This window comes from Eriocheir sinensis, unplaced genomic scaffold (assembly GCF_024679095.1).
Source record: "Eriocheir sinensis breed Jianghai 21 unplaced genomic scaffold, ASM2467909v1 Scaffold722, whole genome shotgun sequence".
Lineage (NCBI taxonomy): Eukaryota > Metazoa > Arthropoda > Malacostraca > Decapoda > Varunidae > Eriocheir > Eriocheir sinensis.
In genome coordinates this window covers 77084-86623 of record NW_026112079.1, presented here as the reverse complement: position 1 = coordinate 86623, position 9540 = coordinate 77084, and the positions used below count along the sequence as shown (strand labels likewise).

The 9540-nt window shown below is 42.5% G+C and overlaps 1 long non-coding RNA gene across 1 annotated transcript in view; it reads left to right on the top strand.

The window, feature by feature from the left end:
• The first annotated feature begins 3019 nt into the window (after window positions 1–3019).
• The window catches only part of LOC126994115 (uncharacterized), a 59165-nt gene continuing 52644 nt past the window's right edge, over window positions 3020–9540 (top strand). The window contains exons 1-2 of the long non-coding RNA XR_007748808.1: window positions 3020–3155; window positions 7745–7867. This is a non-coding gene — a long non-coding RNA (uncharacterized LOC126994115). The remainder of the gene's footprint in view (window positions 3156–7744; window positions 7868–9540) is intronic.

Sequence of the window (9540 nt, the reverse complement as noted above, 5' to 3'; positions counted from 1 at the left end):
GTCAGTATTACCGTGTGGGGTTAGTTTGGTGTTAGGCAATCCACTCCTTTACTAACAGGGTCGTAAATGAGTGCGTAAAACTGTCATTCCCGTTCACTGTGACCTCAACCGCGGATTTGGTGGCGTGTATGTTCCATTTTCATATTATATAAATCCCGGCTTTCGTTTATTGTCGTTATTAATATTTGCTGCGATACATTTCCGTTAGTGTTCATAATTGCCGGGTGTTTAAGCTCCAATTTGCAGAGCTTGGCTGTTATTCATACTTTAATTAATTTATCCATATTTGATATTCGTGCCGGGATAAAATGCACACAGGACGCTTCATACGGTTGCCTGGTGCCGGGAAAACATAAAAGGGCAGAATATGTTTTAGAATTATGGCGAAAATCTTTTTCTCAATGCAAAAAAAAAATCAACTGATCAATTTTTGTCGGTAGCGCCAAAAAAAAAAAAAAAAAAAAACTTTTTTTCTTTTCTTAGTTTGAGGACATTCCAATAATGTAAAAAATGCCACGAGGTTCATGCTTTAACGGATATATATATAAATGAAATCAAAATATATTTCATGTAGTAATATTAGTGTTACATAAGCTACAAAAATAACAAATTCTATCGGCGTAATTATGTATAAGTTTGTGTATTTACTGGTGCTCCAAAAACAAACGCGGAGGAGATCAAACAACTCACAAGTTATTGGTATTGCCTTAGTATGAGTTTGCATGCTGAAGAAGACAATCGAGGCATGTTTGAGGGCCGCCGTAATAGTCAGATTCTGCGAGCTCCGTTGTTTATCATATCAAACCCTTAACAGACTTTGAGTGATTTTATTGTGGATGCTGCTTGAATCTAGGACAACCATGGGGACAGAAAACATGCAACGCTCTATTACAAACATAAACTAAGTAGTCATATGTGAGTTCTTTAAGAGGTAGGTAATTATCGGCACTTCAAGATGGGAGGGAAAGGAAGGGACAGGTGATGATGCTGCGTCCAGGCACACAGCGGTAAGGCAGGTCTGTGGGAGTGTGAGGGGGACCGTAGACAGGGTTAGGCGAGGTAATGATAGAGTGTCAACAGCCAATCTAAGATCGCCTGACTGTTAATTACACTTGGGAGAGATACGCGGAGGCTGCGATGAACCATTGATGTTTGTTGCGAGTAGTCAGCGCATGAACGACCCTCTCTGTGTGCAAGGAGATGGAAAGGCAAAGGCAAAGTTTGGGGGTCATACGGTGCAGCTGCGCGTGGCCTCGGTGCTCATCTCCGTCGCGTTGGCCTTTGAGCGTGTGTTGGGAAGACCATATGCCCAGTGTGAGATGTGGTTATGGAGAGATGCTGTTGCCATTTTATTTAGTGTTTGGATTCATTCCTTAACAAAGACAATAGAAAATAACAAAAACAAACAAACATATGCCGTCCTTAATTAACAAAAACAATAAAAGATAACAAAAAGATTCCTTGCTCGACGAAAGCATTAAAATTAACAAGAATATTCATAAAAAACAAGAACAAAAAACAATAAAAATAACCAAAAAATAACCAAAAAATATTCATTTCCTAACAAAAATAATGAAAAAAAAATATTCCTTCTTTGACAAAACCAATGAAAAATAACAAAAAAAAATAACAAAAAATATTCCTTCTTTAACAAAACAATGAAAAAATAACAAAAATACAAAAAATATTCCTCCTTTGACAAAACCAATGAAAAATAACAAAAAATATTCCTCCTTCAACAAAACCAATGAAAAATAACAGACAGTAAACACAAATCTACATATCGGCCGTGCAAGCATAAGGGAAAAGAATTACAAAAGTTGTGTACCGCGTTGACTGGCGAGGCTCACAACGCTTCCTCTCTCCTCGCGGCTTCCCTCCCAGCCAAACAGCTCGAGCATGTCTGCGTGTTGCCTCAGACCCTAACATTGTTAACCCCTTCACGTCTGCCCGAGGCTCGTCTCCCTCGCACACTGGCAGCGGGTTACTGTCAGGCTGGAGCTGTTATGCTGTCGGCGGTCTTGCATTCACTGGTAAAAAGTTTGGAGGGAAAAGTTGAATATATAGTTTTTAGAATATGTGTTTTTAAAGTACCCCATAATCGATAGGACTTGTAATTTACTAACTGAAAACAGACTGGTGGTATTGTGGGTGACTTCGTAAGCTCCATAATGCTGAAGAGAATATTTGAGGTTTTGGTTGACTTATGATTTGTTCGATGGATTCACCCCTTCCCCTCCTCCCCCTCCCATCCACACTCACAGCCCACCCACTCACCCACACCCACCCCACACCCACACATTCCACTGGCCATCGGTAGAGCGCTAGGCGAGTGGAGTGGACGGAAGGCAAGGCAAATGTAGTGTCCACCGTGACGAGTTTGTGCGCTCAGAGACACACTTGTAGACGCACGTTCCACCACGGCATAGTTGGTCGTAGCGCCGCCTCGTCTTCGGCACCAATACATTTACGGCATTACTGAACTACCGTGATGGGAAAGCGAACTCATATACATACAAAAAAAAGAAAAAAGCTCGTGATGAGGAAGGACACACACACACACACACACACACACACGCAAAGAGAGAAACAACAACAAAAAAAAAAAAAAAGCCCCGCGGAGTGAGAAATAACTATGATATCTGTGCTTTGGTTAGTCTGTCACTGAAGTAAAGAATAGTTCAGGTGTGTGCGTGTTTGAGATAGTATTCCCTAGAACATGTCTCTCGTTTTCTTTAAGTTCGTGTATCTCGTTACCATAGAAACCGCAGCCCACGTGACTTCCAATAGCAACAGTGTTCTTCCTGTAACTATTTGTAATATATCAAAATCACACGAAGGATATATGAAAAAAAACTTAATTATAATAGTCTTGTAAAATATCAAACCCTAAGATCACGAGGGCGGGGTTGGGATGAAAAGAAGGCTTGTGATTGGTCGGGGACTGGCGTGAACTGTGACGTCATCGCGGCAGCTCACACGAGGCCCCGGAGCGTGGACACAGCGGCGAGGAGGGGCGGGAGAGAGGACATGTCAGCCGTCAGTGATTTATTTTACCCATTGTTTTTTTAAGTGTCGTTTGACGTGCGCGATCCTCGACCTCATTATCGTGTTTGCTAAGGCTTCGGCGTGGCCAGGAGGTAATCAGGTGACAGGTAAGCCCAAGGATGGCGTAGATACAGGTGGATAAATTACAAGGTGGCGGCGGGAAGGTTAAGCGGAGGTGGGTGGCTCGGCGGGGCATAGTGGCGTGTAGTACCTATCCATACTTAAGACCTATCTACCTATCCATGTGTTCGTTGTTTGCTTGATATCCTTTGTGAAGCTGTAGTTATCTTATTTTTTATCTTATTTTTTAGTGAGTGTTTGATTCATCTGACAGACTAGCCTAGGAGATGCATTTTTGCAGTTATCAGCCGACTAGGGATTTATTACTTGGTCATAGCCTAGTCCATACCCGGGAACTATCTACCTATCCATGTGTTCGTTGTTAGCTTGATATCCTTTGTGAAGCTGTAGTTATCTTATTTTTTTGTGTGTGTTTGATTTGACAGACTAGCCTAGAAGATGGATTTTTTAAGTTATCAGCCATCTGGGGATTGATTAGCTTAGCATAGCGGCCTCACTCCAGCCACCACCGCCTCTCCTGTTGCTAAATATTATCAATAGTGTATTTGATTTTGCTATTTTTCGTCTATATTGTTGCTTTGACGATCTCTCTCATATCTCTGCCCTTCTTTTTAATGTCTCTCGTATGTTGTTTGTTAGTTTACGGCCACTTCTATGGTGCCTTTTCTCCTATCAATTCAATTTAACTTAATTTGTCATTTCCTTCCTTTCTCGTTTTCTTACAATTCCACTAATTCGCTTATTCTGTATTATTAAGCTAAATTCTAAAACCATTTTCCTGCCTGCAAGAATGTGCTCGACTGACGCTAAATTTCCTCATCACTTATTTGTGTGATGTGTTTCGTTCATGTTCTGAATTAGACTGTGAAAAAGAGAGCAAATCAATTTTGAGTATCGTTGGAGAAGTGCAGACGCTGTAGTAACTTCTTCCAAATAAATACATAATAACTGAATATTCTGGTGATGCACGGCAGGCAGTCCATTTGGGTTTTACCAGAATTGCGGGCATGCTGTTGCACTTACCATAACTTAAGGTCGTAGCAAACATTCTGCTTGCTACATACGTGGTAGCAAAATGTTTTGATGAAGGATACAACTTTACGAATCCTTTCAAACAGACAGTCGTGCTTTCAGTATGAATAAGGCAGTGAGCAATCTCTGTATTTGTATATAGCGACTGATGGCAACGTGCTCTCTTAGGCCAAAAACAATGTCACCAATGCAATGACTTCAATATATACTTTGTGACTGATTACTTTAGAAAACAAACGAAAAATGACAGTCATCGTTTCTCACAGCAAACGAAAACTATATCTTTCTGCATTGTCATCGTTGTCATCGTTGAAGAAAGTAAGCGTTTCACTGAAGAGTTTTAATGCAAAAGGGCGTTAGGATCTCGTATATTTAGTAGAAGTATGCACTTAAACGTTCTTTGATCTAGGGACAATTCATTACGTTTAGAGATAAGAAACGGTCGATTGGTGGCGAGGAGCGGGTGAGAACGCGCGACAGGAGGCATCAAGGCGACTCGGGTCGGCGTCGCGTCCTTTGTTGTGTTCGCGCGCTTTGAGACGCCAACCCGAAGCTGACTTTGATCCGTGAGCCAGTGAGCGTCGAGGGTCGAGTAGGAGGTAAACTCGGCCCTCCTCCTATTCCTCTTCCTTCTCCTTCTCTTCCTTTGCCTCTTCCTCTTCCTTCTACATCTCTTTCTTCTCCTACCTCCTTCTTATCTTCCTTCTACATCTGTTCTTCCTTCACTTCTTCTTCCTACTTCTGTTTTTCCCACACCTCTTCTACATCTCTTCCTTCTTCGCCTCTTCCCTTTACACCTCTTCTTCCTTCACCTCTTTCTCTCCTCCTCCTTTTCCATTTCCTACTTCTTCCTTCTCCTCCTCTTCCTCCTTCTTCTTCTCTTCGTCCTTCACCTCCTTCTCCTCCTCCTCTTCTTCCTCACGTGTCCTTTGCGAGCCGTGTGTCAGAAGGGCAATGCATCGCTGGATTTCCCTTTGTAGTGAGGTAGCCTGACGCAGCTGGCATGTGGCGGCGGGCCTAATGCGACCAGGTGAAGTGCGACTGTCAGCGTGGTAGGCTATTGTCCACTGGGTGACTGTACGCGCTCGGCCTCCTTTGATCAACACATTTATGCTCTCTGGTTGTAGGAGCGAACTGTGCGTGTGTGAGGTCAGGTGCTGGGGTGAGGGTGGGCTCGTGTGTGTGTGTGTGTGTGTGTGTGTGTGTGTGTGTGTGTGCTTGCTAAATTCTGTGTGTATATGTATGTATTTCTGCTTGTGTACTTATATATATTTCTGGTTATAGTGATGACAAAAAAAGAACATATTGGTGGTAGTAGTAGTAGCAGTAGTAGTAGTAGTAGTAGTAGTAGTAGTAGTAGTAGTAGTAGCAACAATAGCAATCTGGTATGAGGTTTTTGGTATCAGAGGCTGGCCATTGTAGAGCTTAAGCAAATCCTCGTAAGTACTCATTGGATGATCCTTTAGAAGTTTAGATCTTCAAGCTTTTCTGGAGCGCAAAATTACTTGCAATTGAACATAAGTTTGTTGTGGCTGAGCTCAAGCGTCATTTCAGGTCAAGGAGAATCTCGAGACGTAACCTTACTGTTTCTTCTTGGGGAAATTGAAAGACCTTGGATGTACCCGTGAGTTTACACAGTGACAGTCTCAGATTAGTTCAATGTGCTCGGCAAACTTTAAAAGAGGATGCAGTTTGTCGTCGCTATATCTGGAAAATGAAAGTGAACTGTCAGGATTGCAACCCCTTCTTCAGTATTACATCGCTCAGTCAGTTTATTTATTTATTTTTTTTTTTTACGTCGTTGCCTTTTGCGCCGGTAGGCATCTTCCAGGTGGGGCCTGATGGTCGGCCCAGCCCGTTCTGGCGCAGGCGAGTGTTTATAGTGGCGCCATCTTGCATTGGCTCATGCTGTCCCCCGGAACTCGTTCTTGATTCGCTTGGACGGCTTCCTCTAGAGTCCGGGTTGATGGGTGGTCTTCAGGACAGCATGTGGGTAGTTTTTAGGGAAAGTGCTTGCAGTAGTGAGTTAACAGGAGGGCTATGACTTTTGCTCTAAACTTATCAAAGTCAACACGAAAAACAGTGTCCTCTGGGAGTACAATTGTATCTATTACACTCACGAGGTTGTAGAAGGGACACATCGACGGCACGAAGGGAACAAAGCGAAGGTTGTTGGTGTTGTCTTTTGTTCTAAACTTATCAATATCAGCAAGAAATAAAACAATCTCATCTGGAAGTACAAGTATATCTATTGCCTCAGGGTCACTCACGAGGTTGTAGAAGGGACACATCGACGGTACGAAGGGAACAAAGCGAAGGTTGTTGGTGTTGTCTTTTGTTCTAAACTTATCAATATCAGCAAGAAATAAAACAATCTCATCTGGAAGTACAAGTATATCTATTGCCTCAGGGTCACTCACGAGACGGTAGAGGGGACATATCGACGGTACGAAGGGAACAAAGCGAAGGTTGTTGGTGTTGTCTTTTGCTCTAAACTTATCAATATCAACAAGAAATAAAACAATCTCATCTGGAAGTACAAGTATATCTATTCCCTCACGGTCACTCACGGGGAGGTAGAAGGGACACATCGACGGTACGAGGGGAAGAAAGCGAAGGTTCAGGAGTCTCGTCAATCGTAAACAGTGGTTGTGGGTCGTCGGAGCGTGAGTCCCGGGGAGGTTGTTGCGGCCGCCTGGATGGGAGGCAGTGGGCCGTGTGATCGGTGTCTTGGGAACAGCTCGTATAGTTTGTTTTGCCCTCCTCCTCTTGAAACTTTGTCCTTGTTGTTGTGTTATGCCATTGATGTTATTCCTCTTCGCCTCCTTCGTGTCCTCAATTATTTGTTTCGGTTTGTTTTTTTGGTTTTTCTTTTTTTTCTTTTTGATGTCCGTTTCCTTTTTTCCTTTCTATTTTTTCTTTCCTTTTTTCATATTTTCCCTTCTCTTTTTTCTCTTTCTAATGCTCTTCCTTTCTCTCTTTTTCATATTCTTATCTCCATTCTCTCCTCTTCTTTGTTTTATATATTATTTATTTCCTTTTTCTTTCCCTCTTCGTATTTCTTTTATATATTTTCCTTTTCTTTCCCTTTTCTTTATTTTGTTATCTCTCTCCTCTTTATTATTATATTTGCGCGTACTTACCTATCTTTTTATCTATATCAATATCTATATCTATCTATCTATCAATCTATCTATCTATCTGTCTCTGTCTGTTTGTCTATATCTATTAAATAATCTCCACTTCTTCAGCATTTATCCGTCCGTCTTTCCTCTCGCCCACGACCTCATCACCTTTTTTCGAATCTTGTCTTCTGGGAATCTCTCAATGTAGCTACACTTTTTAAGGAGCAGCGCCAGCAGGAGTTTTTTTTTCTTTTTTTTTTCTCCTTGACCTGCCTCCTATATGGTAAAAGACACACACAGATGGATAGATAGATAGATACTGGTAAATAGATAATGAGAGACCTTTAGACTTACACATATCAATCTACCTTGCTTCCATTCATTGTTTATCTGTAATAAGTTCAATAGACATTAATTAGCCATGATATTAATTCTGTTGTCCTTTTTTTTCACCTCAGCAAAAGAAAATAACGACAAGAGTTTCAAAGATGACAAAAACAACAGGACAGCATATCAACAACAATGACTACCACCACCACCAACAACAACAACAACAACGACAACAACAACAGCTTTCACAGGTGGGCAGATGATTATTATTATGAACTGTTTTCCCATACAATGACGTGGACACTTTGATTGGGTGTGCACGGCGGCCTGATGAACCGTACGGCCAAAACACGGCGGCTTGCACGCGACAATAACAAGTTTACACATTGCGCGTCAACTATACAACAGCATTAGGCTCTCCATGCTACGGTTTGATGCTCTTTCCGGCCCGCATGTTCCTGCACTGTAAATAAGTTCAGAATTCGACCCATTTTTTTTTTTACAGCAAAGGTGACAGCACAAGGGCACACAAAAAAAGGAAACAATAAAAAAAGCCCGCTACTCGCTGCTCCTGTAAAAAAAAATCGAAGAGGTGGCCGAAAGAGCAGTCAATTACGTGAGAAGAGGTGTCCTGATACTGCTAGGTTGGGTGTAATACAGTCACGAAATCGTCATACATTTTGCCGGGATATACACTGGGAATAATTAGAAGAGGATTAAGTGGTTAGATTGTGAGCCACGACCCGCACGGGGGCTTCGTGGTGCAGTGGTTAGCACACTCGGCTCACAACCGAGAGAGCCCGGGTTCGATTCCCGGGCGGAGTGGAAAAATTTGGGCGGCTTTTCCGATACCCTACGCCCCTGTCCACCCAGTAGTGAATGGGTACCAAGTATTAATCGGGGGTCGTGTCCCGTCTCCTGGGATCTGTTCCCTTCTCCTATAATTCCTTCCCCTTTTGTCTCTCTCCGGTATATGACCACAGATGTTGCGCCGACTAAACGAAACTTTCCAAAAAACTTTCCGGGCCATCATTGTGGATTGAACGGTCACTTTTATTAAACTACAATAACAGTGTCGTGTCGCAATGGTGCATTCATTACGGAATAAATGACAGTTCATTGTTTTGTTAGGAATGATGTATGGGCTAGGGCGGGTCATATCTGTGTAGAAGTGATGACGGATGGACAGCTTAAAGAGATTAGGACAGACAGATGAAAACAAGACGGAGGAATGGAATTGGAGCCTTCACCGGAAGAGGACGGGAGAATGAGTAGACAAATATCAAATCGAAGAGGTGAAGAATATTGGGAAAGTGTATTGATGATGATAGATGATGTTTAGAATTTTTTTTAAAGAGATTAAGAGAGACAGATGAATACCAGACGGAGGAATGGAATTAGAGCCTTTACCGGAACAGGACGGGAGAATGAGTAGACAGGTATCAGACCGAGGAGGTAAAGAACATTGGGAAAGGCTGTTGATTATGATGATAGACGATGTTGATGAAGAGGAGAGGATCAAGACACATATTCACCAAAAACTGACCTCTTTTTTGGCCTTTCGTTCTGATTTCCTTTATTGGAGAAGCGTCTAGCGGGAGTTTTTGTTGCTGTGTTTTTGTCTTTTGCCCTTGAGCTGCTTCCCTTGCTGTACAAAACAAATATGATGATTGTGTATGTGTGTGGGTGGGTGGGGTGGTGAGTGGGGTGTGTGTGCGTGTATGTGTATGTGTGTGTGTTTTTGTACGCCATCTCCTCCTCCAGCCCAGTTAGTGTTTCCGCTAGTATTGTGCCGTGGGCCATTTTGGCTTGCTCTTATTTGCCTGTTCCTCGTGCAATTCATCGCCCCTGAAGGGAACAACTGTGTCTGTGTTTTCGCTCCTCGTCGCTCGCCTCTTGCCCTTTTCACTCGCTTGATTAATGG